At 39.6% G+C, this 15,967-nt stretch overlaps 1 protein-coding gene across 7 annotated transcripts in view; it reads left to right on the top strand.

Moving 5' to 3' along the window:
* cadps2 (Ca++-dependent secretion activator 2) overlaps nucleotides 1-15,967 on the top strand; it is a 119,059-nt gene that overhangs the window by 6,209 nt on the left and 96,883 nt on the right. The gene's annotated exons all lie outside the window — the stretch shown is intronic.

The raw sequence follows: 15,967 nt of genomic DNA, 5'->3' as shown, positions 1-15,967 counted from the left end.
TTGATTGAATGTCAATGCCGTATTCATTGGTTTCGCCGCAGGCAAGGCTTGTAACCTACAGTAAAATGTGCAAGGTATAATAAAAGTGCCCGTGCTTCACCTGTAAATAAACAGAAGTCCATGCAGGAATTATGACCCATTACCTTCTGATAGCGAAAATATGCAGTCATTAAATTTCTATTTCGAAGGTAATTGAAATTCATATTTAATAGAGAGGGGAGGGTAATCTTGTTAATCAGATTTTGTGTATTCATCCTCAATGTATTATTCATACAGTTGAGCGTCACAGAATCAGCAAGACTCTCTGCACCTCTTCACTTCTCTGTTATCACATATCTGGGATCAGCATATGAAGAATATGCTTGTGTGGGAAATGACTCATATCAGCCGCCCAGACAATCATCAGAATTGTTGGATTATAGTCAGAACTATACTAATGTATAAATTTGGATTTTGTCTTGCTGCTGTCTGTACATGAAGTTTGTTGATCAATAGGACTGGACCACCACACATGTAGCGTAGTAAAGGGGTCATATGGTGCGAATACGTGTTTTTTTGTGTCTTTGGTGTGTTATAAGTTGCCCATGCATGTATTAGACACGTAAAATTGCAAAAGTTAAAGTGTCAGAACAAAAGATTCTATCTATCTAAAAGCGAATGCTCACCCAGACCTGCCTGAAACGCCTCGTGTAACCACACCCCCACAAATCTACGTCCGTTCGTGGTATGATTTGACTAAGATCGCCCATACGCAAGTAAGTTGGGCGTGCCTGTCAGTATAATTGCTTTGGAACCAGATGTTCCAAATATGGTAAGAGGCGTTACATTTCCGTCACACGCTTGCAGTTTTCGACCAATCACTATGCATTGTTTAACTGGCCAATCATAGCACACCTCGCTTTTCAGAGCGATGAGCTTTGTAAAAAATCTGCACGTTTTAGAGAGGTGGGGCAAAGAGGACAAACATGCACGGTATGTGGAAAATACAGCGTTTTGAACCTTAAGTCGTGTAGACACATTGCATTACATCTAAAACAAACGATAATATTCGTTTTAGCCGTGTCATATGACCCCTTTAAATAATGTAGACTTCGACAAATTAAATCCAGTTGAAACCTCTGCTCCCAATATCGACCGTATAACTTGGTAGCAGTGGTGGTAGCCAGATAGTCGTTGTTGTAAGCCAAAGAAAAATAGCATGATATTATGGGGCTTTCTTACCATATACAACCTACCAAGGGGACCAACCCCTGCATATCTGTGAGGTGAAGATCTGTATTTTGATGTCCTATGTATAACTTTTCAGCCATTCATTTGAAGAGGTTGGGCATTGTTATAAATTCTTGTTGACAGATGGCCTCACATTCTCTTTCAGTAATGTGAAATTCATGGCTGACTTCTCGATGGCAAACCGGTCAGACCCCGAGGCAAAGAATGATCCCCTAAACACAATGCTTCAACCTCCAGGATTTACAGGTGTGATGTTTTTGTGGGCAAAGCTGTAATAGAGTTTTGCCTCCTAATTTTAACCACATGATTTATGACACTGTGGTCAAGCATCCATCCTTGGTCTCATCTCTTCTGATCTTCACATAGGTGTCATCTTAGCATCTTTATTTATTTTTATTTTTCTCTACTTAGTAGTTTCTACCTCACCTTTAATAGTATTCCAGTTGTTTGCTCATAGTTGTGCCAGTGTAAGACTGAAAACAGAATAATGTACACTAGTATAGTTAGAAGTAGCCTGAATGCATGGCAGGAGGGTCATGTTATTGTAATTTATACCATGGTCTTTTTGAATACTCGATTCTGATTGGCTGGAAGGTGTGCATTAAAACAGGACAATTCCCTGTTGTGCTCCTACAGTACATATTATTATCTATACTATTCAGATGTTGTCAGTCTCATTGGTTTTAAATAAAACGCAAAGTTTCAACCTATCAAACTCTGTAACTGTCGGCATTTTATATCCTTACCAAGTTTTATTTTATGCTCTTAGTTGGATGTGTAGGCAGGTATAAATATAGGTATGGCTTTAATACTGTACTTGTTTGTATAGTGCTTGTATGAGTAGGAGTGTCTGATGAATATCCGAATGCACCTAAATATGAATATCTGTTCACTGGGAGGCTAATTTGTTTGTGAGCCAAATTTCCTTCCAATGACAAATAGTTTGCTTTTCTAATACTTTCTGCTCTGACAAGCGGACTGTTCTCTTTCTAGCTCTTTCATCTATTTGTTTCTCTAAGTTTCCTTGCGCCTCATCTGTTCATTGTTTTTATTGTTTTTATCTGAGGAGCAGCCCAAACGGCTGCAATCATGTGCGTGCTGTTATAGCATATCCAGTTTTTGAATGCAGTTGTTGACGGAGAACAGCATCTTGGAAATAACATTGACGTATGTGTCGCACTCGTCTCTCCACATTATGTCTTATCCTTTGGCACAAGAATCTTGCATGTTTGTGTTTGCGTTTTTTTCCTTCCAAAAAACTTTATGATTTAGTTTATGTAAGCAGGCTTGCCTCTTTCTTCACTGGAGACAAGTCCTGGATCTAGCGAGGGAGATTGGCAGGCAGATACCTCGCTGGAGGCAGAATCCTGTCGTCTTTGTCATATTCCCCATCCTTTGTCAGTTTTGCTCTTCACGAGATGGGTATCTCCACACAGTTATGTAAGGTTGATCCTTTGCAGTGAAGTCATAGGAAGTCACAGCAAGGTTCAGTAGGTGCTAACCGGACATGCACTCGAATCCACGAGGCACGTTTAGGGTAATAACACATTATCCGCCCTAAATGGAAAGCTCCCTGTATAAAAGAAATGGTTCTTTATGCGTTTATTACTTGCATATTTACACATGCTGCTTGTGAGCAACACATTTGAGGCTCACAAACTGTAAAGGAGCAGCATCTGCAGATAAGTCAACCTGAAGCACTTGCAGAAAAATCTGCTTTCTTAGAGTCTTTGAGAACAGCAGGTGTGTAATGAGATGTTGTGGAGCGCTGACAACTCCAAATACAATTGTTGTGCCTGCCGACATCTCTTCCATGGGGTAATTCCATTACCCACCTACCCATGAAATCTCTGCCGTCGCTTCAACAGGGTTTTTGTTCCAGCACCAGAAGCCAAGCAGGAGGTTCACAGTGACAGAGACAGTCTCCTTATTCCATTATCTTATCTGTTTTCAGCTGCATGCCCAGCGTTAATTTGTTTGTTTAGTATAAAGGAAAACCCGGATCTGTAATAATGTCACCTCTGTCCCTGTCATGCCCTGGTCCATTTCTTGAATGGTTTCACTCTGTAAGTTCGCTCTTTTTAATGATGCCCATAAGGGGTTTTAGCACTCACCATCATGCACACCAAGCACTTAGGTGTTGCTTATTTATTTAGCTACTGTCTTGCATCCTTATTGGTGGCGATGAACAGTAGTCTCTTTGGTATAGTTGCTTTATGGTGTTTCAAATACTGTGTGTGTTCACCCGGTCATGCCCATTTATGATAGAAGGCACTCAACACAATCACCAAACACTTGTGTGTTGCTTATTGATAAAATGTGTTATGTGCATTCAGTAGCTGTTGTCCTTCTGAAACCTTGTATCTCTATATTTTGCTATTTTAATTTTTGCTATAAACCATTATTATTAGTCACCCTTTATGTTTGTCACTGGGATTTGCAAATATCTAACCAATAAAGAAGTATTTAAAAGTGCTCGTCAACTTTGACAAAAAAGTACGTGTTTTTTTCCCATTTCATGAAAACCAGCGAATTTGGACATACAAGATTTCAGAAGCACAGCCACAATGTTTGACTTGTGTCAGTACTAGGGAGTGTTTGGTTTGGAGTGATTTAATGTGATGGGAATATGGGATCTGTTCAACCATCACATTGTCATTTGCTAAAATTCTCAAAAGTCTGTCGCAGTTTTTTCATTGTTTAATCGCTGAACAAATCACAGCAAAAACAGCTGCAGAGAACAGGCAGACCTTGTTTAATTAGACAAACCGCTCCCAGAGAACCTGTTGTCTCCAAACTGTGTATAACATGTAATGTTTTCTATCAGTGCCCACTTGATCTGGTTTATCCCACAGTGCTGATTTTCTGCTGTAAAAATTACTCCTGAAATGGGTACTGATTTGGAGAATAGTAGTAATTCTGTTGATCTAAGGCAATGTGGAAAAATATGATTGAACAATTAAGGTCTTACAACATTACAAGCCACTAGCTTCTTTAGTAATGAGCTTTGTAAGTGTGTGTGAGAGAGAGACTGTGACTGTATGTTTCCACAACTGACTGAATAAACTCAGTGCCTGCTTTGGTACTGTAACTGTAGATGCTGTTGTGTGAAATTGACAATGACACTTTATATAAGTGATCGTTCTGACTTTCATGGCTAATCCTTCACCTTGCACCATTCTGCAATACAATTTTGGGGTTATATGTATGTGTTCTGTATGTCTTTGTCTATTTACTTATTTTTATAAAATAAATATTTGGTTAATTTTGCATAAGTGCAGCTTTGTTTCTGTTGTCATTTAGCTAACGTTTGTCTTTTTAACTTTAAAAATTGATAAGTAGTCTTTGGGGCCGGTCACATTTCGCACCTTTTGCGTGCGCTCAAATAGGGTATTTTCAGTGCATACAATCCATATATCCTTTGTTAATAGGAAGGCAAGCGTGGCCCAGGTCCTCATCGACAAGTTTACACACACACAACGTGAGCGCATTACTACGAGTCACTGTTTGCTGTGACGGATTTCTTTAGCCCGAGGACGAACGATTTTTATAAAAGAGACGTTTAAAACAAAACTAACTGCGGAGGAGTTCTCGTCTTAACGGCAGGCATGGCCCAAGGTTGCTTAGCACTGGCAGATGCCAGGAGAGCGCAAGCTTCCAAGCGCTTTGAAAGAAAGGAGAAAACAGCGCGGCTCACATTTTCCGTGCGGGTTTAAGTGCGAAATGTGAACGGCACCTTAATGGGATTGTATGTGTGTTCTACAGTATATGTCTTTAAATGTACTTATTTTTATAAAAAATATTTTGGGTCATTTACATAATGGTTGCTCGGTTTCATTTATCATTTAGCTGAAATTTGTCTTTTTGACGAATAAAGTTAAAGATATAGTTTACCCCAAATTAATTTGAATCCATAATTTAGTCACCCTCATGCCAAAGATTGAATAATCAGCTTGATAATGGCATTGGAGAGTGTGAACGAACGATTTTATATATGAGACATTTAAAACGAAACTAACTGCAGAGGAATTCAGGAAATATAATTTATCTGTTGATTACTTGAGACAGTGCTGGATCATTTCAAATCTGTTCACAGCCAGAATGAACGACAGGCAAATGCTCTTGTTAAGTTTTATTTGACGTTAAATTTACATGTGTTGTGTGAACATGAGGAAAAGTGTCCTTCATACACAACAAAAATCATCGTAAGAACGCAACAACACGAGACCTTTCATTTTTCTTTAATGGGTAACACTGTTAACAATTAAATATATACTTTTTGACAAAAACAATTTCTGTTGGTTCAAATGAATTCAGGTTACAGTCTCTCTATTTAACACCAATCAATAACAAAGCTTCTCTGTAGACTCTGCATCTTTTTAAATAAGCAGAACCAAATCTGTGGTCATCAAGTAACTTTTTTGACAGTATCAGTAATACAGTTATTTTGGGGAAAATAATTGAATAATTGCATTGCAGGCTGATTTATGGTGTGCCCCTAAATTTTTTGCTTGCGCTCCAAAAAATTTCAGTTAGGGGCTACAGTGCTCCTAGTAAAAAAGTTAGTCTGAAGCCCTGACTGTCACACAAATGGATATATAGCCAATGGATTTACTCTTACAATATTTAAAAAGCTATTTTTTCATTTTAATCACCAAAGCTCTACAATGCCAGGTTTGTCGGACTGGTTTGTTTGTCGGACAAAATGGCGGTCAGTCACGGGGCACATAATATTGAAGTTATGATTGGTCAGATCGCCTGTCAATCAACCTGCTTGCGAAAGGTCAATTGGGCCATCCCGGTTGTAGTCCTGGTCATAGTTACGATAGTCTCCAAGTCTAGAAACTGGCAAATTTGTCTGCATTGGCAGTATCTCAACATTTTGTCTAGTTTACTATAGCTAAATTATTGTTGTCAGTCTTGTAAATCTTCTAGACACCATATGAATATATTTGAATGCTTAATTTCCTCAGCTTGCCAAGCTCAGAAAACCAATCATTAAAAACCAAAACCACAGTTGTTTTCTTTTTCTGTTTTTCCATAATACTGTATACAGATGTCTTTGGTAATTGTGGTTATGTGTAGGGCCTCGAGTCTCTAGAGCTCTGATTAAGTAACAAGCTGCATGTTCTAGTCTTCAGAGGGGCCTTGAGATAGCAGAGTGAAGAGTGCTGATCAGAAGATCGAGTGCTTGACCACTTTGACGAGCGACAGAAGGTCTAAAGAACAAGAAGGAAGAACATTGCAAGCGTCTCGGGTCAAAAGTATAATTGCAACCCTTTATCTGGGTAATGGTTCTCGCACTCTACAGCATTTCCCGCGTTTCGCCCAGGACAACGGAACGTTTTGAATGACTCGGTTCAAAGTGGGGGCTAAAAAAGGAAAGTGAGGAGGTGTGAGGATATTGAGAAGTGGCTGCTGTTTTATGAGAGGAGGTGAATGTTGCACATTAAGGACATCTGTATGCAGATAAATGTGCCCCAGTCACCCACCTACAAACCCCTGCAAGATAACATGCCGATATGTCACTTCAAATGAGGAATATTCTCTTGTGTAGAGATGCTGGAGACGGGTGATCAAGAGATTCATTTGAGTACTGTCCACTCTTAAAGATAATGTAGTGTGTGGCTTCTCAGTTATTCTGTAAGTCCTCCTGGGTTTTCTATAGCTATGAATAGATGCCATATTTATGTTTATGTGCACAAAATGAGGCTGTAAGTGATAGTCAGTCGATTTTTAGTTTGCTTTACTGTCTTAAGGTCCAAGGTCAGGTCTCATTTTCACAGCCTGTGGTGTGTAAAGTGAAAGTGACCTATTAGTGAAAGTGATATTAGTCATATATAGTGACCCATACCCGAAATGTGACCTCTGCATTTAACCCATCCAGAGAGTAGTGAACACACGCACAGCAAGTGGTGAACACACGTACACCCGGAGCAGTGGGCAGATATCACTGCAGCGCCCGGAGAGCAAGTAGGGGTAAGGTGCCTTGCTCAAGGGCACCTCAGTCGTTACCCGCCAGCCCTGGGAATCGAACCGGCAACTAACCATTAGGCCGACTCTAACCATTAGGCCACGACTGCCCCATGTAGACTGGTAATTTGTAAAAAGATGTTTTTTCGAAGTGTTTGTCAGCTGAACAGATGACATCCAGGAACAACATCTAAAAGGAACTGTTTTTCCACCTCGTTTTTATTACCGTCAAATTGGCTATGGCTCCTACAGAATCAAGGAAGATTTTTCCTTCCACCCACAAGAAAAAGCTGCCAAAATATTGAATAAAGTAGAGAAGCAAGTATTAAATTCAATGATCGTCTGAGTTTGCCATTGTGTTAATCAACATTACTCGAGCACATTGGCACAACAGACCTCCAGAATACCTCGTTCTCCTCCCTCCACAAATTATAACACAATAAACCAATGTGAGGCTTTGGAAATAAGCAAAAACAGTAGAAAACAAGATGTGGGTGTGTAAAACGCTCATACACAGCTGCTCTTTATTGGCGGAGAGCAGAGAGGAGCTTCAGGGCAGCAGGAGTCGTGACAGACCTTTAGGACAGCGAGGTGCTCCGCGATACCTTTTACTCGCTGTTGTGCACAACTCCTCTGAACGGTCACGGTGAATTCCCGTGGGAGAGATTCACTGACATATGACACAAGGAATCAGTGTTTTCACCTCACAATGCTGGAACACAGTAGAAATGGATGATCAGTGAAAGTGAAGGCAAACATACAAGAAATTGGTTTGACTTAATGTATGTTTAATTGACGTAGTGGTGTGATAGTGTTTGGATTTCCTCAGGAGTTTCACAATGAGTTTTCTCATTGAGTTTCAATGCGAGTCTGTCAAGATGTCATCATCTGTCAACACCCACAGTTACTGTACACTGTAAAAAAATGTACTGTAAAATTTACAGCAATTTACTGGCAACCAAAGACTGTACATTTTTACAAGAGTACTGTAAATCACTAAGTACAGTTTCACTGTAAAAATACAGCATATTTCTGTATATATACTCTACATGCAGCAATATGTAAAAAGAATTTACAGCTGTCATTGTAAAATTACAGTAAAAGTGTACAAGAGCAACTGTGAGTTTATATGGACTGCTATACTTTTATAGTGAATAATAGCATTTGCTTTGAAATTCAATTCACTAAATTAACTTCAGCCAAGATTTTTCACTGCTAGTACATTTATGTAAACCTATTTTGCTGTAAATTTCAGTAGTGTTTACATGTGTTAATTTAATGTAACGTGAACAATAAAACATTTAAAATAACAGGATTTCATAGATGTAGCCAAATGCATTTATTGTACAATAAACATGAACATTAAGCACTAGTTTCTAAAACTTAGTAAAAAATAAAAGAAAATATGATTGCAAAATAAATGAAAGGCTTAGCCTTAAAAATAAAGAATGCTTCCTTTCACAACAGTGAGCACTTTTCCACCATTGCGCCGAATCGTTCTCGTTGCTTAATCATTCCACACAGTGCCGTTCCATGCCAGCCGGTACGTAAATGGTTTAATTTTCCACCGCAGGGTTTGATAACGGAAATTTTTAGAATGTAAACACAAATGCGTCACGCGATGCCTTGGTAACACAAGAGACTGAGCTATAACGGCTCTCCGCGCGATGCCTTGGTAACACAAGAGACTGAGCTATAACAGCTCTCCGCGCATTCATTAGCACGATTCAGCACGGTTATAGAACCAGAACATCTAGTTACCATAAAAGCAGCATATACTAAAACAATAAAATACAAAATTTGCGAGACAAAGAAGTGTCATTTTAAAGAGTCACCCAAAAATAAAAAGACAAGTAGTTGTCCAGTGCAGTTACTTTTATTCAGACTGGGTTTATCAAAAATGCAGTTGTAAGGCCTGAAATTTGGAGGCTTGTAGCAGCACTGCCATTAGTTATTAGCATTTGCTCTAGAGTTTGGTGTGAAACATGACAGGGATTTATGGATAAACAGTGCGTAATCAACGTGTGTTGCTATATCTAATCCTGATAAAGTATTCTAACTGGAAAACCTAGACGTCAAGAACATTTGCAAGTATACAATAAATGTTGGTTAAGTGTTTATGCTCTGACTTGCCTTTGAATAAATTTGAGCGTGCATGCAGCTTCATACTGATAAGACAAGTTTAAGTTGTAAATGGGTAACAAACAATGCTGCCAGACCCTCAACAAATGCCCCTGAACATGGTCCCAGGACAACTTCCCTTTCAACTGACATGATCCATTTGCTTGGGGTCATCGATTCACCTAGAAAAAATATGAAAGAGTAAACTTAGATTAATAAGGGTTGTAAAAGTATGGTTCATGACCTGCAAAAAAGAGCTTATATTACTTAGTAATTCTGACTTTTTTCCGGTCAAAATATATAAAAATTCAAAATGCATTTACTAGATAAGAAAAATGACACAAGATATTATTTAGTCTTGTTTCAAGGGGGAAAATGAAATGAAGTGAATCTTCTTTTTGGATTATTGTACTTACCCCACTGGCAGATCATTTTACCAGCGATGGCAACGACATACACCTTGAGCGTGGGGGGAGAGAGGTTGCTCTCTAACCTTTCCTGAAGGAAGGACAGCACGACACCGAACGCACAATTATGTGGGTCTTCCCTGTGGGAAGAACACCAAGACGAGAAGAGGCGCCACTTGTAGGCGTACAGTCGCCTAGTGGCTGGGGCTCTTGCCTGAGTGATCGTGTTCACGACTGCGGGAGGCAGGTCACTCAGGATCATCTCATCCCGTCCAGGAGCCAGACGTGGAGGTTCCAGAGGTCTGGTCTTGGGTGCCAGACTGCGCCCTTCCCCTGAGAAAGAAGGTCCTTCATCAGGGGAATCGGCCAGGGGGGAGTTGTCGTCAGAAGCGTCAGCTCTGAGAACCAAGTCTGGTTGGGCCAATAGAGCGCAACTAACAGAACTTGGTGCTCCTTTTCTTGACCTTTCACAGGACCTGTGCAAGGAGGCTCACTGGGGGAAGGCATACTTCCGCTTGTCCCGTGACCAGCTGTGTGCAAAGGCATCCGTGCCGAGTGGGGCTTCGGTCAGGGAGTACCAAAGCAGACAATGGGAGGTGTCTAGGGAGGCAAACAGGTCCACCTGTGCCTGCCCGAACTGCTCCCAATGAGCTGGACGGTGCGGGGATGGAGTCGCCACTCTCCGCAGCGCTGTGTAAAGAGGACACACATATATTTACCCTTAGTTTGTATTTCCTGTTATACCCCCAGCTACTTCACCTCGTAAAATATGTTAAGTATGTTATCTGGAAAAGACGGCGGATGAAAAATCTGCTGTCTTAATTTCATTGATTTTAACTGAAACCGTAAAATGTCACATTACAGAGATAAAAAATAGGTTGCAAATGTTTTATGTTGGCTTTGAAATATTCTAAGCATTCTCTCTCAAAGTGACTTCAACATTCACTGCTGTCCTTCTATATTTCTATAATCTCCGACAGGCTCCAAATCAGGACCTCGATTATGCAACGACAGGAAGTAGCTGAATAAGCAATAAGCAGCAAGTCCGAGAATTTCCCTCCTGGCCTCAGGTCACCGACAAAATAGGGCCATGACGGCTTTCACTTAGAAAATGAAAGTTCAGACTCACAGAATATGAGGTTTTGCCCTCAAATATTGAGGTCATGCAAACATCACAGACCTGTTTGTTCAGGCACGCTTGTCTTTTGAGTGGCTGTTCAATGGCATTGCATTTTCACTAATGGGCTTGAACAAAGGCTCATGGTGGTGGAGGCAGAAGCAGCCATCAGGGTTGTTAGCACTGTATGCTGTTCTGTGATAAATGTCTGAAGCGTTTCTTCTCCATTAGCTCCCAATGGTGCCTGTGGGAATCATGGTTATACACACATGCTCTCTTTTGTTTCTCTCTCTCTCACACCTTGCTTTAATTCAAAGAGGAGGTGTTGGGAGTGTTTTTGTTTGGAAAAGCTGAGTTAATTGGTGGTGTTTGAGAGTGAATGACGTAGTTGTTTACTTTTGATTTTGGGGATTCAACTTTTTTTTTATTTGGTAACAAAGTTCAAATTAACCCCACATTTGAATAACTAATATGAAGAGATATTGGGTTTTGGGGTATTGTCAAAAAAATGTGAATCTGTTCTATGCATAATATGCAGATATTTGTTTCTAATTAGTCTTGAGTCTAATATTGTTTTTATAAGGGTTTTCAGAGGCATGTTTGTATAAGGAGTGGTACTGTACAGTAAATGTGCATGTTTGATTTTCGGGAGGAGTGTGTGTTTTGTGAAGACCTTGGAGTGCCAGGTGACACCTGTTTTGTGACAGCTGACCTTGTTCATTAAAGGTCTTTAAGTGTAGTTTCGTTTGGAATGGCATGCAGAAAAGGTCCCTATTACCTGACAAATTCCACTGAAATAGGTTTTCTGAAATGTCACTCTCATCTCTGTGACAGCACAAGAGTCACGATTCTGTAAACTGCAGACAAAAGTGTGGCCACAGACCATGGTCTGATTCTTTGTTTATCCAATCAGAGCAATCTGAGAAATTCCTGCCTGTCAATCATTTTGCATGTTTACAAGGCAAGCCATCAAAGCTTCATTTTGTGATCACATAACCGTTCTGATTGTTCCATCAGCTCTAATTTTATTGCAATATTATGCATAAACTCATACTGTAATATGCATTTCTAGTTTAATTGGCATATTATGCAAAAACTCTTGAAATACAGTGTTCTGGTTGAATTTACTTGTTTATAGAGTATTTTTGTATTTAATAGAGACAGCTACCATTTGTTAGTGTTTTAGCTTTTTGCCACTAACACTGTATAATAAAATAGAGTCCAATACCTGCTGCTGCAGCCGCAGCCTGGTTGGTCCTTGGAAGCTGATGTTGCCATGACAATGTGAAGGGGTTGTCATGCACAGGGAGTGGCAAAGGCACCATTAACGGAAGAATGTGAGAAAGGAGAAACAAAGGGAAATACTTTTTTAAGAATGATACTAATAGGGCTGTCACGATTATTAAATAATCGTCTCATCGCGATTGTTTCACCTCATCGCGATGGTTTCAGATCATCGCAATTATTGCACATCTCTATAGAAGACACTAGGGGGAGCTGTAGTGCATATGCATATTGCATAATTTAGTGTATATATTGTTACTAAAGCATGGTAATACTTGTAAAATGTACCACCAACAACACAATCACTTAAAAAAAACTAAAACATATACAAATTACCTGCAGTACAATGTAATATTATTTAAGCAAATCTCAGTGTGAAAACCAGTCTACCAAAATTTCCTTAACATACAAGTAAAATTTTATTGTAGTCTTGCAAGTGAGAAAAAAACAGACTAGAAGCTTTTCTATGACTGATAGTATTTTAATGGTGGCTTCAATTCACACCTGATCAATTTACTTAATTTACAAGTATTTGGTGGTTGTATTATTGACAGGTAAAAGCCTAAACCTTAAATATATGATGACCCAATTTTTTCCGATGTATTTCCAAGAAAAAAACAGTCTTGTATTCAGAACAATATGGTCATTTCAATCGCTGAATCAAAAATGTATGAGAATTAAATGTCAAAGCTCAAAAACAGACAATTAATCGTCATAATTGCCAAAGCCCTAAAACAGACAATTAATCGTCATAATCGCAATGATTTATTAGACAATTAATCATCAATCAAATTTCATAATCGTGACAGCCCTAGATACTAATAGCAAACTTAGTAAACCACACAAGAAATTTCAAATCTGCAATAAGTATGTTGGTGTATGTACGTATAGAGATGTGGTTTGCCCCATCATGCCTCCTTAGAGGCAAGGGGAGTTCCATTATAGTAAATATAAACTGTAAAGCTGATATTCCTTCTTTTCACCACATTAACCCAATTGAGCTGATTTTGTTCAATATTTGTTTCTGGAATGTTTTTAGAGCCACAGGCCAAATAACTTTAAGATTTCCATCTTTCTCATTTGAATGACTCCTCCCACCATGCGAGATGTTCCAGGCTGTTTTGAAACTTTGCTTTGTCAGAACTTTATCTCCACTCCCCCTGCCCCTGAAGGCTTTTCCCCCCATCTTGCATTATCTGGTGCTTATCCGTGGCATGTTCCATTGTGAGTACAAAAAGCATCTGTTTACCAGTGTAGTTAGTTAAGTGGAAATTAAAGCTGGCACTTCATCCATGCAAGTTTTAATCTCTCTGATTTTGCTAAATAAACTTAACACGTCCCGATCTGATACTGTGAATGCATTGCAAAAGGCAATTTCCTGCATAGATGAACATCTGTAAGAAGTATCGTTTTCCTTAAATTGTTGCGAATAATACCGGCGTCCACATGATTTATAACCCACATATCTGTTATTAGGTAGATCTGACTGCAGTTTGCTGTTGTGCACTTGAGTTCTGAAAACCGCTTTCTCACCATTCAAACAAACCAAGGTAAATCAGACTCAAGCTTTTCTTCTAAACACTGTTTTCTTAGCATTTTTCTTTATGCCGGTCTGAAGGGCATTAGGAGCAAGACACTCTCAAGATGGCTACATTCTTTAACAAACACTGCAGTTACTAAGACAGACAGAGAGCGCTTTTCCACCATCGCGCCGAATCGTTCTAAGCACAGTCTGAAACAGTTACAGTTATGTTTCCACGTGAACCTGGTTCGACACGACAAGATTACAAACTGTTCTCAGCTCGGAATTTTATAGAACCGTGCTGAATCGTGCTAATGAATGCGCGCAGAGCCGTTATAGCTCAGTCTCTTGTGTTTACCAAGGCAGTGCGTGACGCGTTTGTGTTTACATTCTAAAAAATTCCGTTATCAGCCCTGCGGTGGAAAATTGGCATGGATCGGCACGGAGTGGAACGATTAAGCAACGAGAACGATTCGGCGCGATGGTGGAAAAAGTGCTCAGAGTCTCCAAGTCAGTAAGAAACTAAAGCAATCAGCAAAGTGAACTGAAGATGACAGATTCCTGCTGAATGGCTCACGAAATGACAAGGCCGAATTGATTGCAACAGTGAGTCGAGAAAGTGAATAAGCGAGACGACACCGATACTTGGAAGAGATGATAGCATGCTGTGCCAGAAACGAGTGCTCTGTTGCACCTAAGACTGCCTTTGGATATAGCACCAATATATCCTGAGCAACACGAGTCTCTAATCTGCGTGGAATATGTTTTTACTTTTTTTTATTTGTGGTTGGATATAAATTTAAAGCCTTATTCTTTGGATATTGGGCAGATTGATGCCTTATCTTACGTTCCAGTTGCTACTTGTTACATCCAGGCAACCAGCAGTCTGACACATTCAATGTATTACGTTTGCATGCAGGCTTTCCTTGCATTCGTTGGATTTTGAAGCTTACCACAAAGGTTGCTAATGGCTTTACAACTTTCATGCGTTGTAAAGCATGAAAGTTGTAAAGCATGCTCACTAGGGGACATTGAACTTTAGTGTGTCTTTCATGCCTCGGGATTCACATACCTCGGGAATCACATGTGTCCTTCCAAGAATGAATGTATGGAGCTGTGCACGTGAACCTCATATTGCATGTGTGTTGAGGCTTTATTTCCAGACGAATCTTGAATTCATTATGCATTCATTCATCGGTCACACATCGTCCGCTACACAGTGCTCTATTCTTACATTCATATGCAGGAGACACACATAGCCCACATAATGCCCTCATGCATCAGAATTGTTTGTGTCTGTGTGTTTGTGTCGATTGTTTATATGAGAGGAGGAGGGCGTGAATAATGTTTTGATGTGTGACACGCTCCTTATGTTTGAGAATTCCAAGCTCAACACGAGGTCTACGCCAAAGCCTGTTTTTGAAATGGTTATTCTGGTTGTCAGTTTTTGATGAGTCACAAGTGTGATTATGACTAAGAAAAGCAGGTAATAGCTGTGATTGCCAAAGCAGTTGAACCCCCCACCCCACTTCCACCCCTGTGGGTAAATTGATTGGAAATACACCAAACAGAAACACATCAAAGGGCAAGACTAATGTTTTTTATGAGAAGAAAGCCATTTTTAAAATTGCTGTTTTAAAAACATTTTTTCCTTTAAAATGAATTTAGGTGATTATGCAACAACCTTGGAACCACATTAAAGAATGTAAAAAACTCTTTTGCAGAATAGTTGTATGGAAAGCCATTTCAAACGCTTCAGTTGTAAATGACATGTACACAATAATATAAACTAGAAGGAAGCACAAGGTGTACAGGAGAGAAAATCTTCAAGTGAGATTAGAATGATCGACAAGGCCGCAGAACTATAGACGGTTTCATCGGATGCACACGCATGGCATGAAGATAACTTCCAGTCTGTGTTTGGTTATAATCAGGGTGTCCGCGGGATCTTAAAAAGTATTAAAAGTTGATAAATCAATATCAATTTAGGAAAAATTAAGGCCCTTAAAAAGTATTAAAAGTCTTAAATGCAATTTTCCTAGGTATTAAATTGTGTATCATCTTGTCATATTTGTCCAAAGAGGTCATATGCTAAAGTTTGCCTGAATTTAATAATTACGTAGGCGAATAGTGGGAGGTCCATTTACACCCGGTTGTTAAACAACATCGTTGACTAATGGGGAAATGCAAGTTTTCGTGCAAATGGTTGGAGGATAAGGAGTTGGAACCATGGCTGAGGGCCGTCTCTGGGAATAACCGTGAGGCGTATTGCTCCGTGTCGGTGATTAGCATAGCCTCGGTTCGGATCAACAC

The sequence above is a fragment of the Triplophysa rosa genome, linkage group LG3, assembly GCF_024868665.1.
Source record: "Triplophysa rosa linkage group LG3, Trosa_1v2, whole genome shotgun sequence".
Classification (NCBI taxonomy): domain Eukaryota; kingdom Metazoa; phylum Chordata; class Actinopteri; order Cypriniformes; family Nemacheilidae; genus Triplophysa; species Triplophysa rosa.
Note: the sequence above shows the minus strand (reverse complement) of the source record. Positions and strands in the feature narration are given on the sequence as shown.